The sequence below is a fragment of the Notamacropus eugenii genome, chromosome 2, assembly GCF_028372415.1.
Source record: "Notamacropus eugenii isolate mMacEug1 chromosome 2, mMacEug1.pri_v2, whole genome shotgun sequence".
Taxonomy (NCBI): domain Eukaryota; kingdom Metazoa; phylum Chordata; class Mammalia; order Diprotodontia; family Macropodidae; genus Notamacropus; species Notamacropus eugenii.
Genome location: NC_092873.1, coordinates 314741373 through 314753447, shown reverse-complemented (window position 1 = coordinate 314753447; position 12075 = coordinate 314741373). Strand labels below are relative to the sequence as shown.

Below are 12075 nucleotides of genomic sequence, written 5' to 3'. Positions count from 1 at the left end.
CTCCCAACAGATAGATAGATAGCTATAGATAGATAGATGGATATGTATATCTACATATATATGGATATGGATATGCATATCTACATGTATATGGATATCTATATATATATATATATGGATGTGCACATCTACATAAATATGTATATAGACGTGTATATCTACATACATATGTGGATGTGTGCATCTACATATTTTTAAGCCTTTGCTGTGATCATATTCAGAATGCTCATGAGTCATTAGGCAGAGGTGTTGGACTAAATGGCCCAAGCACACCCCATCTTAAGAGACAATAGGATTTAGTGCTAGGAGGAATCTTAAAGACAAAAAAGACAAATGAGGCCTAAAGAGCAGAGGTGAATTGTTTATAATCACTCCGGAGTAAGCAGCAAAATTCCCTGTGACAATCGATAATCTATATCCAATCCACCCTATATATCCATGCCAAATGGATCTTATAATATTTTCACTGTATTACTTATATTTGTGGTGGATCTTATACTTCCACCCTAATGAATAATGAATCTATATCTTACATCTTCTTTTCTACTTTAGGTCCAAGGAGTTATAGAACCATAAAACATTAATGCCAGAAGAGGCTTTAGCTATTATCTATTCCATTCCCTTCATTTAACTCAGTTTACAGCCTTGGTTCCTATTTGATACTTTTTAAAGTTTATTTACTAAACTTTTTTCTTTATTAATATTTTAACTTCTATGAAATCCTATTTCTCCTGAAGCATGGAGGTAACATTGGGTTGTCAAAAGTGATGTGGTTTGGAATACTGAGAATCTGGATGACATGGTTTGGGGTTGCTGGGAACCCCATAATGCAAGGGTACAGGGCGAGTCCACTTGAAAAGAATTCAATGACTCAAACCGTCCTTCAGTCAGAGTAAACAGAGTTTATTTTAACACTAATAGAAGCTGACTAGATTCTAAGTGAATCTGTGCCTCAATGGGAGTGAAATTGATACTTACATATAAAAAAAAGACTATGTGAAGATTTGGATGGGATTAAGGAATGGTCAATAACCTGGGGCAATAACCTGCAACCAGGAAAGGATATAGATGGGATTAAGAAGTGGGCAGTATATGCAAATAGTCTGGGGTGGCTCAAAAACTACTGTGAAAGGACTGACAAGTAAGTTAATTAAGTGATTAGGTAGGCTAGGGTGGGCCAATGCCTCTGGTGAGACTCCAGAGTTGTGTGGGAAAATTCAGAGATTGGGTTGCTGAAATTTATGGGAAAATTCAGGCTCCAGGTCCCACCATCCTATCAAAAGTATATTCTTGTTTGATACAAACTCTGGCAAGTCCTGCCAAGAGAGAATAACTTCACACATGGGCCTGGCAATTGAATGTATTTGCTGTCCATATACCAGCCTAGCTAAGTACAGAAGGGCTTAAACCTGAAGGCTGAGAGGGAATCAATTAATAAAAACTTATTATGTGCCTACTACATGCTAGGTATTATGCTAGACAATGAGGATAGAAAAACAAAAATGAAAGTTAGTGACCTCAAGAAGCTTGAATTCTATTGAAGCAGAACTTTTGTTTCTGTTTTGGCAGAATGGACAATAATACCAAATGGACAATAATACCAAATAGACCTCAGTCCATCCAATGGACAATAATACCAAATAGACCTCAGTCTGGTATGATCCCTTTCTATTCCTCAATGAGAATTACAAGAAAAGCAGCAAAAGCTCCTAAGAATCATATCGTCTGGTTCTAAATTTCATCAACAAAATGAAGGACTAGTCATTTTATCCAGTCCCACTAATGATTAAAAAAAAAAAACTAGAAATTACATTGCATAGATAGGACAATTAAAATTGAATCAACAGGACAAGGAATGCAAGAAGCCTAACAAATAACAGCCTAAAACAAACACCAGAAAGCATTAATTCTAAATTTGTATCAACACTGGAAAACATTCAATATTCTTTCCCTACTAGACTCATGCTTCATCAGGACATACAAACCAGCTCAAGAGTTTGTGCTTTGGGACCCATAGAGGGACTATTGCTACAGAGACTCTGTTAATATATCCTATGCTCATCCCCATCCCCACCCTGCCCATGCCCCCAATCTATACCCATTTGCAACAAGTAGGAGACTTTAATTCTCCCTTGCGACATGACGAGTGCATCAGAATTAGAGAAGGTTGAATTAGACTTCCTTTTGCCTTGGATAGATTTTTAGATTAGGGAAACAAAAGGCTATAGACCTTCTATCCCAAATACCTATCCTTCACTCTCCTAAGCTCCAAAAAGTGTCAGACACTGATTTACCCCAACCTAAGAAAGAAAGAAAAAAGAGAAATGGGTTAAGCTGCTCCAATCCTAAAGGAATTGAAATCCAGATGGAGTCATCCCTTACCCACTTCCTCAGCTACTTAGGGCAGATACTAAGGTTGGGGGAAAGCAATAAATTTCTCAATAAGAGAGGAGGCTAAAGTTTTGTAGTATAGCCATGGGGCTTATACATACCATCAAAGGAAGAGGAGTAAAAAAGGAAGGAGTAGAGGAATATATTTTAAAAGCTAAAATCACTAAAAATTTAAAAAGAATGAAAACACAATCAAAAACCTAGAGCACAATCAGGTAAACAAATAGAGAGGATATTAAAATTAGAAGGAAGGATGAATATTCAAACATCAAAAAGATTATGAACTTCTCTAAATAGATTACAAGATACAGGATGTTGAATCAATGCTCAACGAAACACAAACATGAAACCATAAGATATTCCATAATGATTCCAAAGAGAAATGAAAAACATAAGAGAACAGGTTAGAAAAGAATAAATGACAGAACTTATGAATACAGAGAAGCATTAGCAGAGTAGAATAACTTGAAACTACAGTGGCAAATCTCTCCAAAGAAGCTAAAGAGAGAACAACAGATTTAGAGTACAAACATACTGAAGTAAAGGACAGTCTGAGGAATAAAATCAAAAGGCAAAAATACTAAAGGAACATGATCTCTATATGAGCAAAAATCACTGATCATGAAGACAGGATAAAAAAAAACTTCAAGATCATAGGTCTCCCAAAAGAACATGACAAATCAAAAAATCTGAAAACCATAATGCAGTTGACAATACAAGAAACTCCCCAGAATTTCTGAATATAGATAATAAGCACCATTTGAAAGAATCAATCAATAAGTCAAATAAATCAAAAAACTCTCACTTGATTCCTTCATAACTACTGTCATCCTAAATCTCTTTCTGCCCCTTGCAGTTAAACTCGAAAAGGCTATCTACAATAAGTACCTCTACTTTTCCTCTCACTCTCTTAATCCTTTAAATTTAGCTTCTAACCTTATCATTCCACCAAGGCTGCTCTCTCCAGTTACTATTGATTCCTTAATTGTGAATGATCTTTTCTCAATCATCATTCCTCTTAACCTCTCTGCAGCCTTTGACACTGGTAATCATTTTCTCCTCCTTGAAACTCTCTTCTCTGAAAGTTTCCAGGATACCAACTTCTCCTGGGTCTGCTCCGACCTATCTGACCAATCCTCAAATCTTTTTGCTAATTCTGCCCTTTGTCCTCTTCTGTTCTCCCCCTGCACTATTTCACTTCATGATCTTGCAAGTTCCTATGCATTTAATTAACATCTCTCTGCTGGTGATTCTCAAATTTACTTTTTCTGTCTAATTTTCTACTGCCCTCTAATCTCACATCTTTAACTACTTTTCAGACAGGATGTCCAGTAGCATTTACAAGATACACCACAAACCATTCTTCTTTTAACATTAGCCAACTGAGACAAGAATAATATTAAGTATGCTAACTTCACAAGTCCTCAATCTGATTATCTCCGTAATGTCACTAAGAATTAAAGGACCCTAACTTATTGTTAGTGGGCTAAAATCCTAAGCCTAATACCTTAATCTTAGACTTAGACTTAGACTTAGACATCTTAACCTCAGATGTTCCCCTATCAACATCTTATTTAATAGGTCTGGTATTATGCTTACAAAACTTTTAATTATAGGAATTTGCCATTAAGAGTAAGGACATAGCTGGAGCAAGGGAGCATTTTCCTAAAGTAGAATGTCAATTCCAGGTAGAAGTTGTGTAGATTGTCAACTGGCATTTTAGCCAGGCTTAAAATCTTCCAGGTATCATTGAGGATATTGAGTCAGGAGAAACCTACCTTAGCTCAGGCAGAAAGGTTGCTCTTCCAGTCTTCCCATGAGATCACTCTTTTGCAATTCATACCAGCATCTCACAGGCTCACTGGCATCATTGATCATTGGCTCAGATAGTCTTTCTTAATTTCCTCACCTGGAGTTAGACTTAGAACAGTCAGTTAATAATCCCATAAAATCTTTAAATAGCAAGCTCCAACAATCAGTTTCAGATATGACCATAATTTCACATTGGCTGAGAAACATCTTTAAAGCAAGTCTTCAGTAGCTTGCATGCTTTTCTATATTTGTTCTAGTTCTTGATTAAATAACAATCATACAATCACATTTACCATTAAAACCATATGTTATTGCCCTAATAGATTTACATCTGTTTCCCAAGCTACTCTATCCCTTTCTAACCATTCTCAGTCTGACAGAATGAGTTACACATATGATAAGTTCAAACACTAATTTCAACTTATGTTCATGAAATGAATTCAAATCAAAAAAAGAAATATTTAACTTTTCCATCAATGCAAAAATATTACCGGAGGTTACCTGCCTATGAGAAACTACACTGAAGTCTTTTTCCCAAACTGAAGATCTTTCTGATTTAGTCTCAGGAATTAATTCAGTCAATTGTATTAATACCAAATTCCTCTTACATCACTTTGAAACCTGCAAGGACCTTATTCCAATGGGGTATAGGCCCAGGTTTGGACCTTTGTTCCTTACCCCAAAAGAGTTTTAGTCCCATTTGTCTAAAGGGCCCTGAAAAGCCTCACCTTGAAAGCCGTTTGGATTTCCCTACTTGATCTGGCTCTCTTGAGGCCCACAAGCTTTTCCTAATTGCTATATCCAAATCTATGTTCTACTTCCCACCATTAATCTTATCAATTCAATTCTCCAGGCTAGTGCTCACTCCCTCAAGACCATCCCTAGAACCCCCAAGATCACCTGGCTACCCCTTGACTCGTCCCTCTGTATATAAGATCCATTTTGTTTCCCTGACAGTGTTCAGACTCTATCCAGTCTGCTTACATTAGTATTAGCATTATAAAGGCTCAAGCTTCAATCTGGCCACTGGCATTAGCAATACAAATGCACAGACTCCCTAAGAGCTGACCCAACATTGAGAAACTTGAATAAACTTTTATTTTCTTTGGCTGAAAGAAGGCTTGGGTTGAATTCATCTGAGCAGGACCCAGCATGTCACTATTTTGGTGTCCCAAGCACCCCCACCCTCAACAATTCCATACAGATACACCATTATTAGAGTTAACTTTAAATCCTGGTCTTGTTCTATGGAACAATGATTCAATATTACATTTATACTTGTGTTTCCTTTCCTTTATGTAATTATTCCCATAGCATTTAGAAAGAATGTCCTATTCCAGGGATATTATCTTTCATAATACTACCTCAGCTTTTACAAATAATCATTCTCCCAGCCTTTCCCATGAGAATATCTCCTGCAGTTCATAGATGTAAAACCTCATAGGGTTACTGGCACAGAAGGGTGGTAAAACATGGTCTCAGACACAAGATTGGGAAGTCAGTTGGTCAATAACCATTTTTTCCAGAATGATCATTAGGGAAAGCAGGGTGCAGAACTAAGCCAAACTATTTGAGACACAGGGTAACTATTGCCAAAGAGAAAGTTTTTGTCCTCATCACTTTCATCATGAATCAATACTTATCAAGCAAAAACAAAAACAAATCAGTAAACTGGTTGATGGAGCAAGATCCACAAAGGCAATGAGATAGAAGAGGAAACAAAACCTTAGTGCTTCAGAAGTTTTAATTGCATGAGGAATGCGAAGAGATTTTTTTAAAGGAATAAATACATTGACCATGAATCAAAGAATAAAGATTCAAAATAGAAAGGTATGAGAATTAGTTATAAGAACAAGGTAAAGAAACTCTTAGGCACAGAAAAACAAAAAACTTAACACATAAAAGATTTGCAGAGAGAAAATGAAGGGGGATTTTGAACTTATTGCTTAAACGAGGGAAAAGGAAAGAAGGGAAGATAGGGAGATTAGATAACTAATTTTTTTTTAATAAAAAAATCAGTAAATTGAGAAAAACTCCAAAACTAGGGATAGAGTTAACAGAAAAGAAGGGGAAGTGCTGACAATGGGGGGAAATGACTTAAATAAGGTAACAAGGTTGAACTAAAGCAAATTAAGCAACACCAATTGCAGGGACAAAATACTATTTTAAGAGAGGAAGGAAAACCAAATGATAATAATAATAGCCACAATGTTGAAACTGTCAGTATGGCAATAGTTACACAGGATGAAGAGGTTTGAAGTTCTGTTTTGTATTCATGGAGGAAGTTTCCACACCATCAGCATCTGATAAAACATAAATATTCTAAGGATAATTCAACTAAACTTCAATCCCTCCAGGATATGCGATTTTTTTGGTGTCACTGTTTCTTTCCTTCACCTTCCAAACCACAATTCTTCTATGACTTAATTAGCAGACAGTCTAAAAGATTTACCAGGGCCAAAAGATTCATCATCTTCTTGTCAACCTGATAAGGATCCTCTTTAAACTTGAGCTGATCTGGGGATTATGGAAACCTAGTCCATCATTTGGCTGATACTTCACACCTTGACAAGTTGGGGGACGGGGGAGACATTTCAGGACCTTGTTTCTACTGGCACAGTCTTTGAGGATACAAGGTCACCTCCATGTCATAATGAGGCTTCGAAGGAGAACTTTAGCGGAGAAACTTGACTTCACTGAACTAAACTAAAACAGATAAAAAAAAATTTTCCACACTCCCAAGTGTTATCTGACTAATCCAAAGTGTTTGACATGTCCTACTAGTGTTTTGCTAATTCCTTCCTCTGTATGTGTATACTTGATTCACTTCCTTCCTAAAATGTCCTTCCTCTCCTTTCTGGCAATTCTGAAAGTTTGGTCAAACAGACAAACAGGATTGGTGATATGTAAATTTATATCATTTATTCCCTTAAAGAGAGCAGATACATGATCATGGAGCCAGAAGGAAACTTCTGACTATCTGATACAAGGATGATCATCTTAAATATGTTTTAGGAAAATCCAAGGATGTCTGTGTCCCACAGATTTATGGTCTCTATATGTGTTTACATATATACTATGAGAAAGGAATTTTCTTAGTTGAATAAGTTGCAAATACAGTAAGATCAGAGAGTTGACAAAGTGTCAATTGAAATTATGACACTGGATATCTGTGTTTTCCTTACTATTAATATGCTATAACATGGTATATGTCCACAAAATATTAAGATATGGGAAAAGTCCCATTATTCAAGATAATGTCTCAGGTTAAGGGTCTCATAAAGAATGCTAAGTCAGCCTCTTCTGTCTTTATTGACATAGGAAGAGGTATTCTCTGAGAATACTTCAGAGAACAAAGAGGCTGTTAGGTCCAGGCTCTTCTTCTGATTGATTAATTCAGGCTCTGGCACTTATTAAAGTCCAAAATTGATATTATATGATTATCATTTCCTCCTTTTGGTCAAAGGCTTCACTTTCAGACCAAGGAAGGTATGGAAGATCCTCCCTCTTCTTTAGGGGGAACTCTCTAAAAATTCTTATCTGAGTGGATTCAGCTTTTTCCTAACCACTTAAGGGGCACTAAAGATAAGGTTGAATTCTTGGTCAGAAGAGAGGTGACCAGGTACTCTGAGGCAATTGCAAACAAATGAAAGGAGCAGGCTACCAAGGCAAGGTAAGGAGCATCATGGGAACATAGAGCAACTAAGTAAAAATAAGCTAAAGCTACCAAAGATATAGGTAACCAGTCCTGGGTATGGAAGGGGCTCAGGTAGGGAGGGAACTGTTCTTCATGCAGGTCTGATCCAGACTCTTGGGAAAGCTGTTTACATCTGATATTGTTTTTTTCAGGCCCCTTCAAAACCAGAGGGCAAGATCTCCTATGAGCTCAGATGTCCACTCAGAAGTAGGGGTAAAACATGTGACAGATGAATTCAAGAGTCCTTATAGTCAAATAGACTTGACAGGGGCTCCCAAAAAACAAAAAATTTGGTAATTGAGAGCAAACAGCACAACATAACTAATGTGGCTAAAGGCACATAGAAATGATTTAGTTCCCCAACCACAAAGGGCTAGGTTCAAACAATACAATAAAGTTTTCTTCACAGCTCACAAAATTGCATAATTACACTAAGTCAGGCACAGATCAAACTTAGATGACTCACAGTGGACTGGTTTTGAGAAGGGGGATTTACATGTCACCAAGATAAACAAGAAAAGCTTAAACATGAACCATACAAATTAATGCAATTATTATTCCCAATGTTACCTACCATTAAGTTCCTTGTGCCCCAGTTACCTATTCCCGATGTCCATTTAAGCAGCATTTTTTGAATCCCAGATGTCTCATGTAGTTATCTCATTCCTAGACATCCTTTCTTTGACAAAGAGTTTTATTCTTCAGACAGTTCAAAAAGGGAGTTCTGCCTCTCTGGTTCAGATCCAGAAGTTCCCAGATAATTCTGACAACGTAAATTAGTACAATCACTTAAATTTGGTTCTCCATTTTTGAAACTTCAAAGAATTTCAGTTCACATATCATCTGTTGTTTCTATTCTTAACTAAATCCTGTACCTGGTATAAGAATCTTTTAAAATGTGAGGGTTCTAACCATAAAATTGACTCATCTGCCTTTTAAAACTATTCGACAGATACTTTAATAAAGGAGAAATAATTTTACTTTTACTACTATCTTATGTAATTTCTGTGCAAAAATCAAAATTTGAGATCTTATTACCAAAACATGATAACTTTTAGAAGCCAATCATATACTTCTGTGTATAATTCTTAAAGAAATCAGTCTGATTCTGTTGCTTTTCCTCAAAATTTGCTATCCTATTTAATTAGACATCTATCACATTACATATTTGTCGTATTACTTTGTCTAATCATTTCCTCCTTTGGAGGATATTATCTCCATATCACATTTATTTAGCCATGAATATAGGTTACAATTGTAAGCTATTCATTCTTGAATCCTATTATAATAACTCAGCGATGTTTCAATTTATTTATTTAATTTATTTAATAGACTTAGTATTGTACTTACAGAACTTCTTGACTACAGAAATTTGCTTCAAAAAATTAAGAAAAAGCAAAAGAGGGACAATGTCATATACCTTAACAGAAGGAAAGAATTCCTTAGCTCTGTTTGATTCCAGGAATGAGTCATATCTGATAGGCAATCATGTAGCTACTAGGTGCTGAAAGTAGGGCTTAGGAATAATCAAGTGGGGAATTTTCATTTTTCAGAAAGGAAATAGCACACCTGGGAAATAGTTAGAAAGATCCTACTTAAGCCATGTCCAAGATTGTCTTCAAAACTTTCCCAGACATCCAGTTAGCGGTTCTCAGCCTGGAGAATGATAACTTTTATGATAACTTAGACAACTGTTCCTGTAATCAAAACTTAAAACAATAGTAAATTACAATCCCATAAAGTCTTAAATAGCAAATAAATATTGGCTGGTATCCTTCTGATAGGGCCATCTCAAATTTGATTGAGCTATCAATTATCAAATCAAGTTATATAATTTTTCTCTTTTCTTAAAATACTTCCTCACACTGTCTGTCAACATACTCAAACCATCCAAAACTGATCAAAAGGTACCCAGGACAACTGTCTAGGGGCAGGAGGGGTTTGAATAACCCCAATTTGTTCCCAAACCTTCTTATCTGCTTTCCATATTTTCAATCAAACCTTTATTTATCTTTCCAAATCTCTCAATTCCATTATTCAGATTATCCAGTTTTCCTTTACGCTTTAACCATAAGACACAATAGCTCATAAGTTATTACTTTTTACTAACATGACTGTCTGTACTGGAATTCCATTCCAACTTAAACAAAGCAAAGATGTTAATGGCTAACCTCAGAGGTTGGTGGATTAATGTCCTTGTTTCACAAGCTTGCTTATCCTTTTCTAATTATTCTGACTCTGGAAGAATGATATACTCCAGGAATTAAATCTTTTACATATGATAAGTTAAAACACTAATTTTAACTCTTGCTTAAGTCATGGAATGACTACAATTTCAGATCAAAACAACAAGACCTCTTCTGCTTTATAGTTCATAATACATTAATTTAGTAATAAATGATCTTGTAAATTTAGTAGGTCTTCTAAAAATCACACAAGATTTTTCAGAACATTTCTTCTAAAAGTATTTCCTCCAAATTAACATACTTAAATATATCTTTTTAGAAGAAAGAAGCTTGAAAATTACACCCCTATTTTTTCTCAAGGATTTTCATTTACTCAATAGGAATTCTACAACACAAAAAACTTTTGCAGAGTTTCTAAGAACTTTTGGTGAATTCCTAAATCACCTTACACAGAGAATCGTTCATCTTATCATTAAAATGTGGAAATTCTAACTTTAAACCACTATATATGTATATATGTATATATACATATATATATATACATATATATACATATATATATGTATGTATATATATACATATACATATATGTTTTCAGTAACAGTCAAGATTTCAAATGGAAAAATCTACTATCATAGTAAATATCGAATTATCTAATTCTATTATATCCTTTTAAAAGCCCAGTTCATATGTAACAAAATCCAAATTAAAATTGCTTTAACAACATTTCTACCTCACAATGGTCTCTCAAATTTCACAATCTAAGAGAAATTTATAATCACAATACAATTTTAGAAATAATACAAACAGTAACTTCAGATGACATCAATGGCATTTCTAGATTATCACATGTAGGAATTATTGATCTTACTACCCTTGATAATTAAAAAACCACTTCAAAATTAACAATTACATTAAATTAGAGAGAGAATAATAATATTGTGTGTAACATATGCCAGTCATTATGTTAAGCATTTTACAATTATTATATCATTTTGATCTCATAACAACAACCATTATTATTTTTCAGCAGCCATTTATTATTTACAAATCAGGAAATGGGTCAAATAGAGATAAAATATATTTTTTGCTATTGGAACAGAGAAGTGAGATGTTTATCAACAGTAGAGAGGTTGCTGTCCCAGTGGTGATAATTCTTGTAGGCAGAGTTTAGGGAATGCTCACCATAGACCAGACACATCTACCTCTCCCTTCTCCCACAGCTGCAGAATTTACTAAGCCTAGGGCAGTTTGCAGCTATGGGGACAGGCTGGAAAGAATGTATAGGACCTAGTGGCATTTCCAAACTTTACCCAGAAAGGGGGGACTACAAGGAGCCCAGGGTCACAGGACTGTTAGAATCACTGCCAGTCTGCAGATTGTTCCCCCTACACTTTTCCTATATTCTCCTCTCTATAATTTGATCTGGGATGAGAGGGGTTAACATGAACCCTTGTGACTGTTAAAAATCTCTAAACTGAGATATCTTCTTAACTCTTGGGGAGGGAGTGGCTAGGTAATCAGAATTGGGAGGGAGTATTTTAACAAACATGAGCTCCTAGACCTACCCACAGTCTCAAGAATTCTTTCCAGCAATCCCAAATGATCAGTTTTCAAATGTTTTATGATTAATCCCAGAATCTGCTAAGATGTTTTTAGCTATATCTAACTTTCCATTGTAATTCTAGGCTGACCAGACCAAAACAACAAAGAAAAAAGTCTTATGTTTTTGTTTGTTTATTTCCCTAGCTGCAGCCTTTAGAAGTCTCTAGCTGCCTGCATTTTAAATCTTACAAGATAATAGACTAGTTCACAGCACACATGATACCTACAAAGAGATACACTGACAGGCAAATTGACAGGACAGATACAAACAGAACTCACAATTAACAGAACAAATACAAAGAGAGCTCACAATTAACTATAGAGAGAGGGGGAATTAGAAATTCCCATCATCAATTGGCTATTATTATTCAGAGGAAAGGGGGT

General features: G+C 35.4%; 1 protein-coding gene across 1 annotated transcript in view; it reads left to right on the top strand.

Moving 5' to 3' along the window:
- Positions 1 to 12075, top strand: part of DNAH9 (dynein axonemal heavy chain 9) — a 459447-nt gene that overhangs the window by 359492 nt on the left and 87880 nt on the right. The gene's annotated exons all lie outside the window — the stretch shown is intronic.